Genomic DNA, 15,656 nt, shown 5'->3' with positions numbered 1-15,656 from the left:
TAAGACCGTGTCCATTGAAAATGTAAGTGTTTTGAATTCAAAGTCCCCTGCAGAGGCTGGTGACCTGATTTCTCAGGAACCGGGAGGACAGACCTCGTCTCCGGCCGTCACTTCTCCCGTCCCGCGTTCCCGGTGGAGCCCGCCGCCCTCCCCCCGCGGGCGGCGCGGGCCTCAAGTGTCTCGGCTCCCGCCACCGTCCGGCGCGGCCAGCGGTGCTCTCAGTCCTCCGGCCGGCCCGTGAGCAGCCCTTTGCCGTCTGGCCCTTTAAGCGCGCCCTCGGCAGCACGTCATCACTCTGCGCCTCCCGGCATGCACCAGGCGGAACGTGAGTGGCCGCGCCAAGTCGGCTCCCGCGGGCAAATTAATAGAGCGAGTGGAGCGATGGTCGCCGCCTTGTGGACTGGGGTGGTATCGTGGGAAAATCGTGGGAAAAATCACTACCTGAAAGGCCAGCTGGACTGGAAGTGGCCGCGCCAAGAGCGGCTCCCAGGGGCAACCTAAACGAGCGTGATGAGGCAGTGTCGCCGCCTTGTGGACCGGGGTGGTATCGTGGGAAAATCGCGGCCCAACTCGCCATCGGGACCGGAAGTGTTCGCGCTAAGGGCGGCTCCTGGCGGGCGAAATAAAGAGGCGAGAGGCGCGAGTGTCGCCGCCTTGTGGGCCGGGGTGGTATCGTGGGAAAATCGAGAATCCCAGCGGTGTAGTGAAGGCGCGGGCGGGGCGGGTGTCGCCGCCTTGTGGCCCCGACGGGTAATGAGGGGGAAACGCACAGTGACGACGGCAGGGGGATGGGTAAGGTCAACGGCCAGGTGGGGTGAGAAAGGTGGCGAGCAAGGCGGGAAACGGGAGGAGGAACGAGGCAAAGGGGGCCGAGCGCGGAATAATGAGCGGGCGGGGCGGCGAATAAGGTGCAGAGACGTGTTTCAGGGCAATGGAAAGGGCGGTGCGGACCATGTGAACAATAACGGGGGCGGGCGCCGCCTGGTGGCCCTCAGTGGCGAGCCGGCACATCCCTGACCAGCGGCCCACGGGGAGGAGAGGCCCAGGGGGCCGAGCCCGGGGACCACGACGCGGGGTCTGTGGGGGCAGAGTCCAGTGGCGGCGCCAGGAACAGCCATGGCGGCCCCCTGGGCAGGGGCGGGCCCGCGCAGAGGCAGGAGCAGCAGAGCCTGGTGGGAATTTGTGTCCAGAGCCTTGAAGAAAACGGATAGACTCACGTGTGAGTGAGACTAGGCCATCTGTCCTCACCATTCCTGAGAAGTAAGTCCACAACCCCTCTGCAGGGAACTTTGACTTTAAAATACTTGAATTTTTAATGGAAATAGTAATTTTATTTTTGGAAATGACCTAAGGAAATGTTTTCAAATTCAGATAAAAATCTTTATGTGTAAAAATGTTCACCGACACTTTATTTACAGTAAAATGATTTGAAACTATCTAAATAAAAACCCCCAAAATATACAAAATTAAATATAAACACTGGATACATACAGTGACACTTAGTAGCTTTTAATGCTGTGGTGAGCACTTACATTGCAGTGTTAAATGATGAAGTAGAATATAAAATTTTAGCGATGGATGTAAGCATCCTCTCCTTAACCCTTATGTGAGAGTAGAAGACAGTGTAAACAACAACTGTACACCGAGTGGAATATTATACAGCAGTGCAAATAAAACCCTCAAGCTGCATCCAAAATGTGGACTAGTCTGGCCTTCATACTCTTGAGTGACATTCAAGACAGAAACAGAACATGAGTTAATTTATTTAAATATTAAATACCAGACAAAATTAAAATCACGTTGTAATGATACATGCAGTGATACATGCCGGGACCTGTAGTGAAGAGCAAAGAAAAAAATTAGTGACAGCCATATAGGGGCTTCCTTATGGAGGAAGATCATGATATGATGTCACTTACATTCCTTGACTTATTTAGTGGAAGCTCATTTTATAATTCTCAAGCTACTACCCACCTTCTACACAGGCATTCTATTTCAAATTGCAAATATTGGGGGGAAAACTAGGAAGGAAACGTGCTAAGTCATCAGAGTACTTTTTGATACTGTTCATCCTATTTTATTCTACTCTTCACATTTTCTGTAATATACACAACTCCCTATCATTATCAGGACCAGTAACAGAAGCTGATGGAAACTCCATTGGTAAAGCTACCTCCTTGCTCCTTGGCAGGGGAAAAGTAGTTTTTAAAAAGTCTTAAGAATTCCATGTGGTTACAGAAAAACATTTTAAGACGACACATGGCCTCCCGCTAGCCACGCGGGTGAGGGCAGAGCAGCAGCGTTGGGAGTCAATGTCAAGGTCACCTCATTTTTTTTTTTCAGTGAGGAGGTTTGGATTTCTAGCCTGAACCTGTGCTCCGGCTAGCTTTTAAACCCAAATAAACAACTTTTGCCCCTTTCCTTCATTTTTAAATTTAGAAATTTATTCGGTTTAATCCACAGCTGTATATAGCTTCAATTAAAAATAAAGTGAAAACCAGGCATTACTTCAAAGTCTAGGCCCTTCCAGCTTCCAAATACAAGAGAGTTGTCTACACCTATAGGAGGAGCAGGACAAAATAATGAATGGGGCCATGCTATTTCATAAAACAAAATTTTATATAACTGAAAGCTCCTCCCTGTGACTAGTTCATTGCCTTTACAAAAAGGGGGAAAAAAGAATAGAACAGAGGGGCCTCCCTGCGGGTGCAAGGGGTTAAGACGCTGCACTATAAAGCTATCACCAGCCACTGCAGCACGAGTTCGATCCCTGTCCAGGAAGCTGACCCACATGGCACAGCAGACCTCTCCTGTCATGCCCACTGTTCCCCTCAGCAGTGTATTTCAGTCGATCTGCCTGTTCTGTTCCCCACTCTGTCTCTGGTGAATCCTCTCACAACCTCCCCCCTTCTCTGGCTTATACCCCAGTTCTTGTACGCATAAATAACTTTTTTTTAAAAAGATTTATTTATTTTATGCACACAGGAACTGTGGCATAGGCCAGAGATGTGGGGGATGAGAGGATTCATCAGAGACAGAGTGGGGAACAGAACAGGCAGATCTACTGAAATACACTGCTGAGGGGAACAGCGGGCATGACAGGAGAGGTCTGCGGCCATGCGGGACCCTCTCCGGTCAGCCGGGATTGAACCAGCTCTGCAGAGGCTGCGGACAGCTTCACAGAGCAGCGCTGAACCGCCTGCGCCACCAGGGGAGGCCCTGTTTTAAATACAATTCACTTTTTAAAGATTTATTTTATTTTTATACAAGAACCGGGGTACAGACCAGATGCGCAGGAGCGTGAGAGGATTCACCAGAGACAGAGCGGGGAGCAGAACAGGCAGACTGACTGAAATACACTGCTGAGGGCGGCAGTGGGCAAGACAGGAGAGGGCTGCTCGCCATGTGGGATTCTCACCGGCCGAACGGATCGAACTGGGGTGCAGAGGCTGTGGACAGCTTCACAGTGCGACCCTTGACCGCCTGCGCCACCAGGGAGGCCCTAAATACAATTCTTCACACAACTCACTTTATTTGCATTTAGAGTTAGGACATTCTACCTTTTGATTTTTAGACCGTAAGAGGTTATGGAAGAATTTTGTCTTTATTTATCCCGCAGGCCCAGAGGTGATCTTTTTTCCAAAGTCCGAGCCCTGAGCCATTGGGCGACAGGGCACCCCATCGCCTCGGCAGGGGCACATTTGCACCTTAAAGCAAGCAGGGGGTAGAGAAGCAGGAGACTTCCAAGAGCTCACCTGGTCATCTGGGGCGCACAAGTCAGGCTCCTGGCCAGAGAAAGTCCATCAGACACTCCCTGAAGCTTGTAGTCCACCCCCAGGCCTTGTGCCAACATAATTCCAGCTAATGAGCAGGTCACAGTGGGCTGGGGCAGGCGGGCTAGGGCAGGAGGACAGGCGGGTCTGTTGCAGGCTCCGGGACTCCCAGCCTTTCACCGACAGTGTCCACCGCAGCCAGACCCTAAAATATCTGCAAGTCATTAAAACAGCAAACAAGGTTGCTTAAATTTCTGGGAAAGATTTTTTATTTTAAATCATGGTTAAAAATCCCCTTACCTGAAGCTGATATAAAAGCAAGGTTTGGGGCCTCCAGGATGGCGCAGGGGTTAAGCACAGCACTACGAAGCCATCCGCACGAGTTCCATCTGATGGAGGACAAGAATGGAAAGACGGGGAAGGAGGCCTCACAAGCCTAAAACCTGACTCACACAAGGAGGTGGGGGTCAAGGAGAATCACATGACCATTAACCCAGCTGTGGAGGTCATGACCCTTAAGCACCAGTGCCTTGTCACTAGGCAGGAGACCCAAGCAGGCTGAGATGCTCTAGGGAGTGGCGCACAGGCCTGCGGGGAAAGATATGGAGATTGGGCCCACCCTGGAATCTCTGGTCCTTCTGTAGTGTTGCCTGTTACCCAACATCAGCCACAAGCAGCCACTCCAGGGAGGAGCGACCCCTCCCAAAGAGGAAAGGACTGAATCGGGGCAGTCTCTGCACAGGCTCGGGGCAGTGCTCCCACTGCCCACCTGTGACTATGCAGGAGCCTCTTTTCACCAACTCTCTCTCCCTCTGCAGGGCAACAGCCTCCTGCCTGCCGTGACCTGTCAAGGCCGCCCGCCTGCAACCATGTGGGCCTCTCTCAGCAAAACCTGTCCCTTTCCTTTTCCCTAATAAACCTGCTCTTCAAATAGAACTAATGTCGCTGTCTCATGGAGAAACATGCCTGGGGAAGTCACCGTGTGCCGCTGAAACGGGAGCTCTGGGGACACCTTCCCCAGAGTGAGCCCCAGGACCCGCACGCACTCAACAACCTACAACATTTTGGCAACCACGAAGGGACTCTACACGTCATCTGGTGCCAACATCCCATCCCCAGCCAGAAAGGTGACCCCCAGGGCGCCGCAGACCTCTCCTGTCTCCCCGCTGCTCACCTCAGCAGTGGATTTCAGTCAGTCTACCTGTTCTGTCCCCCACTCTTTCTCTGGTGAATCCCCTTACCCCCACCCCCGCACCTCTGCCCTGCAGCCCAGCTCTTGTGTTCATAAGTAAATAAATCTGTAAAAAAATAAAATAAAATAAAATAAAGCATGACTAAAACATCATTTACCTGGAGATCCTGAAATGGATCCTATTGCAAACATTAAAAAGCAACTGTTATGGGGCCTGCCTGGTGGCGCAGGGGGTTAAGCACCACACTGTGAAGCAACCCACAGGCTGCTGCAGAGTTCGATGCCCAGCTGGCCAGGGAGCATCCCTCATGGCGCAGAAGACCTCTCCTGACTCGCCCGCTGCTCCCCTCAGCAGTGTCCTTCAGTCAATCTGCCTGTTCTGCTCCCCACTCTGTCTCTGGTGAATCCTCTCACCACTCCCCCGCCCCCGCCCCCGCCCCGCATCTCTGGCCTGTGCCCCAGCTCTCGTATGCATACACAAGAAATCTTTAAAAAAAAGAGCAGCTATCACCCAAATACATTATGAGAAAAATGAAGGCTCTTGGCCCCACATATCATGTTTCTCTTTGCAAATCATGGTGCAACAAGGTGTGGCCCAGACTCTGACATCCCGGAGTCTCTTCCGTGGTGTGGTGGTTAGGGGTTGGGGTCCGGCCAAGCTGCAGAGACTGGGGGTGGTGCACGCCCCTGTCATCAACAGTGATGGCTGAGGCCGAGGGGGCGGGGCCGCGCCTGCGCAGAGCCCGGAAGCGGAGCCCCGGCGCCTCAGGCGGAAGCGCGTGGCCCCAGAGACTACATTTCCCACAAGCCCGTGCGCGGCCAGGGTGCCGTCCGGAGGCGCGTCCTGAGGGTGGCGTTGAGGGGCCTTGGGGAAGTGGGCGAGGCCCTGAAGACTCGGGGCGCAGGAACTGCTGCAGGGCCGCGATGGGAAGGCAGGAACGCGTGGTGTCGCCATGGACTTGGGCTCCTCACACTCCCCCTCCTCTGGGGCTCGGGCGCTGCCTCCTGGCGAGGGCGAGAAGGGGCAACTCCTCGGCGGCCGCGGCGGGGCAGCTCCACGGAGGGCGCCCCGGGGTCCGCGCTCGGCCGTCCCGGTCGCCGGTGAAGGGCGGGCTGGGTCGCTCCCGGGGGGGCTGCGCCTCCGCCCCCAGTCCACCCGCCCCCGCCGCGCTCGCCCCGAGTCCGCTGGAGGCCGCCAGGCCCGAGTCCCCGTCCCCTCGGAATGTTTCTTGAAAGGCCTGAGCGGGCGCGGCCGGCAGCGTCTCCTGAGGATCGCGACATGGAATTGCGGGCGCCGCTGTCCCGGCAGGCGCCTCCGACAAACAGCCCCGTTTCAGGAGTAATCGCCGCTGGGCCGAAAAATAAGCAAGTGCCGCCCAGGCCAGTAACACCACGAAATGCGTCCCTGGGCACACACACAGCCTGCCTCCCCATGCGCACGGTGTAAACACCCGCACTTCTTTTCCAACCGTTCTGTCATTCCTGACCGACGTCTCAATGTCTTCACATGTCGGATTCAATATGTATCAGCAACATGACAATGTGCGTGTGTGCGCGTGTAGGCCACGAGAAGGTCCCTAACAAGCTCAATCCCTGGCCAAGGAGGTGACCCAGCACACCTCTCCTGTCTTGCCCACTGCTCCCTTCAGCAGTGTATTTCAGTCGGTCTGCCCGTTCTGTTCCCCACTCTGTCTCTGGTGAATCCTCTCAGCACCCCCACGCCTCTGGCCTGTACCCCAGTTCTTGTGTGCATAAATAAATAACGCTTAAAAAAAAAAGATAGGACTAATGAGGAGCATTTCAACTGCACCATCATGAACATGGGTGCAGAGTCCTGAATAAACGATGCACACTGAATAGAAAAGGACCTTTAACAACTTTACCGCATGAACAACTGGGAGAACGTGCTGGAATTAAAAGGGAGACCCAATACATGAAAAACTCTCAATGCAAGACTCCAGAGTAGCAGAATCGAGGGTGAAAACCGCATGATCATAGCCACCCACGTAGACAAAGAATGAGACAACAGTTAACACTCTTTCATGACACAGTCACTCGGCCCAATAGAACTGGACACACTAGCCAGGACTGCAATCCCTAATATTAAGCTGTCGACATTATGCAGAGTTATCTAAAGGATCGGAATAATCCCCATCAAAATTCCAGTGACATATTTGAAGGAAGAGAGACCCCACCCCCAAAATTCATGTGGAAAGGAATAAAAAGTGATTGTGTGGGGACGCCTAGGGACGTAGACTCACAGGAGCAAGGGCCGAAGGATTACAAGTTCCACTTGCAAAATCCACGGTGGCCACGTCACCCCTTTTGGATATAAAGGGGAAACTGAGCAGTACCTTCTTCCAGATTTAATGTGATGCGTTATGCACACCTCCCGGGAAATGAACCCCAAGCCCTCGTCAGGAGATCAGGGTAAAACCATGGCCAGATGAAATATTCAACATTCTTTAATAATAAAAGCGATGATCAGCATGCTTTACATGTTATCCAGAAGAAGAAAATATACTATATATATATAAAAAATATACTTTCCATTAAACTATTAACTGTTCTTCCCAACATTTAATTAATCTTATTTATTAAATAAATTTTATTCCCAAAGATTTCATTTTGTTTTATGCTTGTCAGGCAGAATTTTATGTTCATTTTTATTATATTCCTATGCATAATGTGAAAATTCCTGCCAGAACGCAGAGGTAATTCATATGAGGGAAAGAGATTTTTTGGTGGGGGGGGGCAAGGAGTCAGACATTCTTAATTATTTAAAAAAAAAACACAAGAAACTCTTAGTGTCACCCTGTAAACCCTGTGAACGTTAACAACAAGGATTATGTCGCTATCCATTACTCCAAGGACAGAGACTGAAATTCAGCCTGGCCCACACACCCTAGATCATCTGTTGCCATCCTCCTTCCATTAAGTAAATAGAAAAATATACCCAGCTCATGGGTTGGAGGAATCAATGCTGTCAAAATGGCCATCCAACCTAAAGCAATTTAGACATTCGATGCAATCCCAATAAATATCCCAATGGCGTTCTTCAAAGAAACAGAATAAAGATTACTGAAGTTTATAAGAAAACACAAAAGACCTCAAAGAGCCAAAGCTTTCTAGATATTAAAGGGGGGAAATGAAAGTATCTCACTCCTGATTTCCAATTATACTGTAAAGCCAGAGTAGTTAAAGCAGCATGGTAATGGAACAAAGACAGACACACAGATTAATGGAACAGAATTGAGAGCCCAGAAATAAAACCACATGTTTTGGGACAATTCATATATAAGACAGGAGCAAAGTCCATACACTGGAACAAGGAAAGCCTCTTCAATAAAGGATCCTGGAAAATTGACTGCCACGTGTAAAATAATGAAACTAGACCATGATCTCACATCACACATGAAAATCAACTAAAATGGATAAAAGACTCAGATATAAGACCTGAAAACATCAAATATATAGAGAAAAACCTATGCAAAATGCTCCCTAACATAAATCTCAGAAACATGTAAAGGAGAAAGTAAACAGTGGATACTATATCAAACTAAAAATTTCCATATGGCAAAAAAGACAGTAACCCAAACAAAGAGACACGGTCTGAATGGGAGAAAATACTTGCACACCCTATACCTGATAAGGAATTAATATCAAAGACCTACAAAGGACTTATGCAACTCAACAAAATGAAAACAACCGAATCAAAAATGGGAAAATTAGCTAAAGAGTCACTTCTCCAAAGAAGACAAACAGATGGCCAATAGGCACATAAAAAAATGCTATCATTTATCATCAGGGAAATGCAAACCAAACCATAATGAGACATGACCTCACCTCACAACTGTGAGAATGGCCCATAGTTAAAACACACACACACACACACACGTACACACGCAAGTGCTGGCGAGGATGTGGAGGAAAGGACCCTGTTACACTGTTGGTGGGAGTGTGAACTAGACTAGTCTGGACCCTATGGAAAGAAGCATGCGCGTTCCTGAAAAGACTGAAAATGGATCTTCCACATGACCTGGCAATTCCGCTCCTAGGGATCTACCCAAAGAGCACAAATGAGGGGCCTTCCTGGTGGTGCAAGGGGTATATAGTCTCAGCACTATGAAGCTCTCTGCAGCCACTCTGTCCTGAATGCAATCCCTGGCCAAGGAGCTAGCCACATGGTGCAGCAGACCCTCCTGCCTCCCCGCTGCTCCCCTCAGCAGTGGATTTCAGTCAGTGGACCTGTTCTGCCGCCCACTCTGTCTCTGATGGATCCTCTCACCATCCACCTACCCCCCACCAAGCCCTGTGCGTACACACACACACCCCGCTCTGCCCTGCATCCCAGTTCTTCTGTGCATATATAAATATTTAAAAGATATCTTGATTCATGAAAATGTCCCCTGGCTCTTGATTTACAGGAAGAAATGATTGGAAACCATCTCAATGAAAACCCCAGGAAACAATCCACTCTACCTCTCAGACTTATCAAATGTGACCATGTTCAGTCAAGAAAGTGGAATACAAAATTCTCGAGATAGTGTTATTCCAGCATGGATAGAAAACAGGAATGAACTCACCTAGTGTGCAGTGGACAAGAATGGACTTGGCGTCCAGTGGAACACGATACAGCAGTGACAGCAGCAGGCTCTAGCTGAAGCCAATCCTGGAGATCATCTTGCCCACATCTTGTTCAAAGAGTCTCCATAGAAAATGAATCGAAGAGGACTGATTAATATTTCACATACCAGACAAAATAAAAATCATGTTTTCATGCTACATTTCCAAATACACCATTATGTGAGACCGTGTCGTGAACAGCATGGGGAATCGTTATTTTTGTTAAGATTTATTTATTTATTTATTTACACAAGCACTGACTGGGTACAATCAGAAGCGCGGGAGGGTGAAAGAATTCACCAGCACCAGGGTGGGGAACAGAACAAGCAGACTGACGAAATACACTGCTGATGGGTCAGCGGGCGACAGGTCTGTCGTGCCATGTGGGACCCTCGCCGGGGGCCGGGGATCGAACTAGCTCTGGAGAGGCTGCGTGGGCAGCTTTGCAGCCCAGGGCTCAACCGCTGCTCCACCAGGGGAGGCCCAGGAATCGTTATTGTAAAGGTCACCTATTGGTGGGAACTCAGAGAGGAAGATGATGACATGTGATGGTATGTTTCTTCCCCAGTTCATGGGAGTTCATGTTGTGATTCTGTGATTCTCTTCATGGATACGAACTGTGCTTATACACAGGTGTTCTAGGTCACAATTCAAAATAATGGAAATCACCCGAAAGAGAGTCAGCTAACTCAGAAAAGTGTTTCTCTGTGGATGAAAGATCATCATTGGCCATAGTTCATTTTATTTTCATCTACGGTTGAAATTTCCTAGAATGTACACAGCTCTCTCTGAGGATCAGAACCAGTTGACCCTAGCTCATGAAAACTCACTGCTGCACTTATATCCCCGATCCTTGGCAGGGGTAAAGGAACCAGTCAAATTATTTTCAAAGTGAATCATTCTATTGTGGTCATAGAAAAACTACTTTAAGGGTGATACTATGGCCTTCCTGCCAGTCAGGCAGGCTTGGGCAGAGCAGACTCACCTGGAGTGAATGTCAAGGTCACCTCATTGATATTACTGAGGCAGTTTGGGTTTCTGGCCCGAACCTAGGCTCCTGATCATTCATAAATCCAAACAAACACATTTTGCCTTTTTTTTTATTATTAAATTTAGAAATATATTCTGCTTAACTCAAAGCTTTATCTTGCTTTCATTAAAAAAGAGAGACAACAGGACACTCATTGACAGTCCAGAGCCTTCGCGCTTTCCAATACAAGAGTTCTGAAAGCTGTACATACCTATGGAAGGAAAAAGGCCAAATGACAAATGGAGCCATGACATTTCAGCAAACTAGATTTGAAATAACTGAAGACCTCCCCCCTCCCCCCGCTGCCTAGTTCATTGACTTTACCAAAAAACAAACCACAAAAAAATAGGACAATGTAGAATGAAATTCCTGTGTTCCAAATCAACTCGTCCCACATTTATAGCCATCCCCAGGGTCCCGCCAATGGCATCCTGTCATTTTCTGTCTCCTCCTAAAGCTCAGATCCTGATGATGGTAGTGGAGATTCCATGGTCAACAAGAAAGATGGTGGCAGCAACAAAAAGCATTCCACTTTTGTGGAATTACAGCCGTGCACTGACCCGGGCAGGCTTGCCATCCCTACGAAGGCAGAAGCATCATCAATTATTTGGGTGCTAAGACTCCAAAGAAGTAAAGAGGAAAGAAAAACACCTCTAGGAATAACAGAGCCAGGTCAAGGGGCCGTAAACATGCCAACATTAGGGTTCTCCACCACAGAGTAGGAGTAACATCTCTATAGTGTCATTAATGATCACTGGCTTCAGTCACCTCCAGCAGGTGCTCAGTAAATGCAATTTCTTTCTCCTTCCTCGAGGAGCCCAACTTCTCATAAAAGGGGACTGCAAGGTGCCGGAGTCCAGCTCCAACCGGGGCAGGGTCCCCTAAGGACAAGATGGCGCTGGCGAAATGGAGGGATGAGGGGAAGAGGGAATGAGGAGACAGACACTCGGTTGAGGTGCAAGTATGTCCTGATGAGGGTCTCAGGGGTCTTTATTTCTACAATACAAGCAAGCCCTGGGAGGACATAAGCATATGCATTAAAGCAGAAAGGTAACAATCATCAGGTCTTTCTCAAGGACAGCCAGGGGTCTATTTGAGCTCCTGCAGAGGTCATGACATTTATCATTCTTTGTAGTGAAGAAGGCACAAGTGCTAAACAAAGTGTCCTTAGAATAGTCATTTATCTTGAACAACCAAACAATCATCTTATTAATATCAAAGCTAGCAAAACAAAAACTTATGTGACTGACAACATCTCTATATTTACCACTGTGAACGATTAACTAAGGGCTCCGGGGATCAAAGGATGGAAGTTATGGGGGGGAGGGAAAGGAAAACAAAGGGATTTTTTTCTAACTAACCTATAAACTTAAGATTAACATGTAACCATAGGATCAAAGCAAAAACAGAAGGCTTTCATATAGAAATCATCATCTAATATTGTTTTAATAAACTATTGATTCAATATTAAGGAACCAAGGGCCTGGAGGACGTCAATGCCGGGCAAGCTGCACTGACTTTTCCCTAAACCCAAGCTCTCAATTAAGGGAGGAATTCTCCTAATCTATTAAAGAGTTTTTCCACCTATTACTCCCATACTTATCTCGTCAGCCTAGTTTCCATACCTAACTAAGATCAAGGGAAAACTCCTTTCTCTATAAGATTGCTGACTGTTGCTTCAAAGAACTATAAATATTTTACCAGGGATGATTATAGCTTTTGGTTCCCAGAACAGCTAATCCGTGACATATCAGTTGTTGTAACATTGATTATTTCCAAATGCACTCTTTGTGCTACCATGGTTATCAGCTCAGTCAGTCACAACATTGTTGTTGGCTTATTCTTGAACGCATACTTTAACAATTGCCATGACAATGGTCACATCCAGGGGAATCAGTCATAAACAAACGGGTAGGATCCAGCAGGAGCCAGCTATGGAGCCTCCTGACTTTTCTGGAATTTCCCCCATACCCGGACCTTGTCAGACGGCATGAGCAGCAGGGCCAGCGTCAGCCAGGAAGGAGGTAACACAAGTTTGACACACTACAACGGTTAAGAGGCAAAGTGGATTATCCACAAACTGCCCAGTTCCCAGGTGAATGAGTCACTGTGGCTGATGCAGCCCCTGAGGTAGGAATCTTCTTGGCACCCGGTGTCATAGAGAAAGATCTCCAGAGCTCAGGAAAGGGCGCTTCCCGTGTCTCCGATGACCCCCCATGAAGAACTTGGCACACCCCGTTGGTGACAGGGCCCGGCTGCACCCGCTGTTTCTCGGGTGGGCCCTTCAGTGACGCAGAGAGGGCCCTGCTCGCACTGCACGAGTCGGCTGATAACGCATGTTAGAAAACCAGAGACGAGCACCCAGGGTGCGGCGGCCGCGTGGCTCCTGGTCACTCGCGGCTCAGGAGAGCCTGGATTCTACTCCAGGGAGAGTCTCAAGGTGCCTCCTGAGGCAGTTTCCAGGTGTGAAAGCCCCTTCCAGGCTCTGAACGGCCACATCGGCTGCCCGGCAGCACGAGGGCTCAGACATGGGCCCGGCCGGGGCAGCGCCCCAGACCCCGCGAGGAACGCGGAGCCCCGGCCCTCGCTGCCCGCTGGGCACAGCTGCACCCGGGACACTGGACGCGGCTCGGCCTCCGCCTGCTGGACCCGGGGCGGGCGGGGGGGGGGGCCCGGGAGAGTGGAAAAGCCGTTCCCCGAGCTGCACTGAGACCCGCGGGGATAGAAACGCGCAGCCCGCGGGGGGGGGGGGGGAGGCCCAGGACCCGCCGGGGCGCCCTCGCGGGTCGCAGTCGGGAGCAAACGCCTCGGGAAGCGGCGGGGCCAGCGCAGGAGGGACCCGGACCCCTGTGTCCTGCAGGCCCCACAAGGCACCCCAAAGCCCAGTTCTCCACATGCAGCCCGCGCCGGGGCCGCCCCGAGCCCTCGTGCTTCCCTCCCTGGCCTCACCTGTCCGCTCCCCGCCGCCGGCTGCCCAGGACAAGCGCAGAGGCGCCCCCGCGGGGATCCTGGAGGACCAGGCTCACCTGAGCTGGGGGCCGGGCCCGAAGGACCAGGCTCACTCCAGCCGGAACCTCACCGCAAGTTGAGGGCCAGCGGGGCCAGGGGCCCGGCCTGGGAGAGCGCGCACGCGCGGTGGCGGCGCAGGTGCGGCAGGTGCTCGGGCGGGGCGCGCAGGGGCTCCCGGAGGCCACGCCCACCCGGCCGCAGGCGGGGGCGGGACAGTTCGCGAATAAACGGTGAGGTGTGGACAGAGGCCTCCCCCTCCCCCAACACTGTGCCCCCGCGTTGTCCGCCGGGCAGGAACACGGCAGGCCAGGCTGCTGGCATTTCTGGGAAAGATTTGTTTTTTAATCATTCTTAAAAATCCCCTCACCCGAAGCTGACATCAAAGCACGACGAGAGGCCTCCCTGGGGGCGCAGGGGTGAAGCACCGCGCTGTGAAGCCACCCGCAGCCCCCGCAGCACGAGTTCGAGCCCCAGCCAGGAAAGTGACCCACAGGGCCCCCAAGACCTCTCCTGTCTCCCCACTGCACCCCTCAGCAGCCGATGTCAGTCAGTGCACCTGTTCTGCTCCCCGCTCTGTCTCTGGTGAATCCTGTCACCCCCTCATCTCTGGCCTGTCCCCCAGCTCTAGTATTCATAAGTAAATAAAACTGGAAAAAAAATAAAACAAAGCAGGACTAAAACTGAGCTGAGCACGACCTGCACTGTCTTGGGGTCACGATGGAGAGGAGGAGCCAGGGACGGTGCGGGGGCTCCTGATCCCCAGCTCCCCCCACGCGGGCAGCGGCTGCCGTCCCGACCCGGTGCCCCCCAGGCCAGGGCCTCTCTGCCCGCCCGCCCTCCGCAGAGGCCGCGACCCGCAAGGCCCCGCCCGGCCCGTGACCCTGAGATGCCAGGGGGGCTCCAAGCAGAGCAGGGGCGCTTGCACCCCTCCCGGCCCCCCAGGATCTCCAGCTGCTGCACCCCCAGGACTCCCCGAACCCTCTTAGCACCCCCTGGCCCTGGCCACACTCGCCGCGGGGGAGAGGGACACCTGCACCCTCCGCTCACCCTCCCACCCCCAGGGGCAGATTGTACCCCGAGGACGCCCTGGGTGGAGGGGCCAGGTCACTGTCAGGGAGGACACCCCCTCCAGCCAGAGGCAGCCGGTGACCGCGCCCCCTGCCAGAAAATGCAAATAGCCCCCCTTCCTCCCCGAGACTCCCACAACCCCTGGGCCTGACGGGGAAAAGCCCGCACCTGCCCCCGGCAGAGCTGACAAGCCCCGGGCACAGCCTCAGGTGAGCCAGGCCCCGCCCACCCGGCTGCTTAGGCGCAAAAGCGAAAACTTTCAGAACCGTCGGTAGGGGGCGCCAGAAACCCCCTGGACCCTTCACACCGCCCCCCCACCCCGCCGCCCCGCACCCTCTACCCCCATTCCCGGTACCTTATTTCCAGCGGGGTTGCTCTGGTTCTTCCTCTTCGCTCCTTGCTCTACCGCAGCCTTTATGTTCTCAGCCCCCCAGGTCAGGTGTGCCGTGTAAGCCGGCCTCGCCTTCCCCCAGGTGCCCACCCCTTCCCCCAGGTGTCCCCCTTCCCCCAGGTGTCCCCCTTCCCCCAGGTGTCCCCCTTCCCCCACGTGCCCACCCCTGCCCCCACGTGCCCACCCCTGCCCCCACGTGCCCACCCCTGCCCCCACGTGCCCACCCCCAGGCGGCCGACGCAAAGCCCACACTCCCAAAGGCCCCCAGTTTTCCCAGCTGCAGGTTGCCACAAAGGTGTTCGGTGCAAACCCCGAAAGGAAGCAATCTTCCCTGACCCTCCCCCACCCGCCATTTGCTGTCTCCGGACAGTCCCCCCTGGTTTCTCTTGGCCTCGGCACCCCGCGGCCGTGGCCCGCACAGCTGAGCGCGCTCCGAGCACGACCTCACGACAGACGCCGCGGAGACCCGCTCCTTCCAGACAGGCGCCCCGAGGGCGGAACGAGGAGCCCGTGTGCAGGACCCCATGGTCGCTCCCGACTGCCCCCCACAGCCCCACTCCGTCTGGG

General features: G+C 52.5%; 1 long non-coding RNA gene across 2 annotated transcripts; it reads right to left on the bottom strand.

Moving 5' to 3' along the window:
* Positions 1-1,456: 1,456 nt before the first annotated feature.
* On the bottom strand, positions 1,457-15,141 carry LOC119239418 (uncharacterized). Of its 2 annotated transcripts, none has more exons than XR_008550846.1 (5): positions 15,054-15,141; positions 9,552-9,673; positions 4,074-4,162; positions 3,756-3,987; positions 1,457-1,834 (listed from the first exon to the last, which is right to left on the bottom strand). It is a non-coding gene; the product is annotated as an uncharacterized LOC119239418 (long non-coding RNA). The 2 variants fall into 2 exon arrangements; XR_008550845.1 differs by lacking the exon at positions 15,054-15,141 and adding an exon at positions 13,571-13,629.
* Between the last annotated feature and the right edge of the window lie 515 nt (positions 15,142-15,656).

The sequence above is a fragment of the Talpa occidentalis genome, unplaced genomic scaffold (assembly GCF_014898055.3).
Source record: "Talpa occidentalis isolate TD23 unplaced genomic scaffold, MPIMG_talOcc4v2.1 talOcc4.11, whole genome shotgun sequence".
NCBI lineage: Eukaryota > Metazoa > Chordata > Mammalia > Eulipotyphla > Talpidae > Talpa > Talpa occidentalis.
Note: the sequence above shows the minus strand (reverse complement) of the source record. Positions and strands in the feature narration are given on the sequence as shown.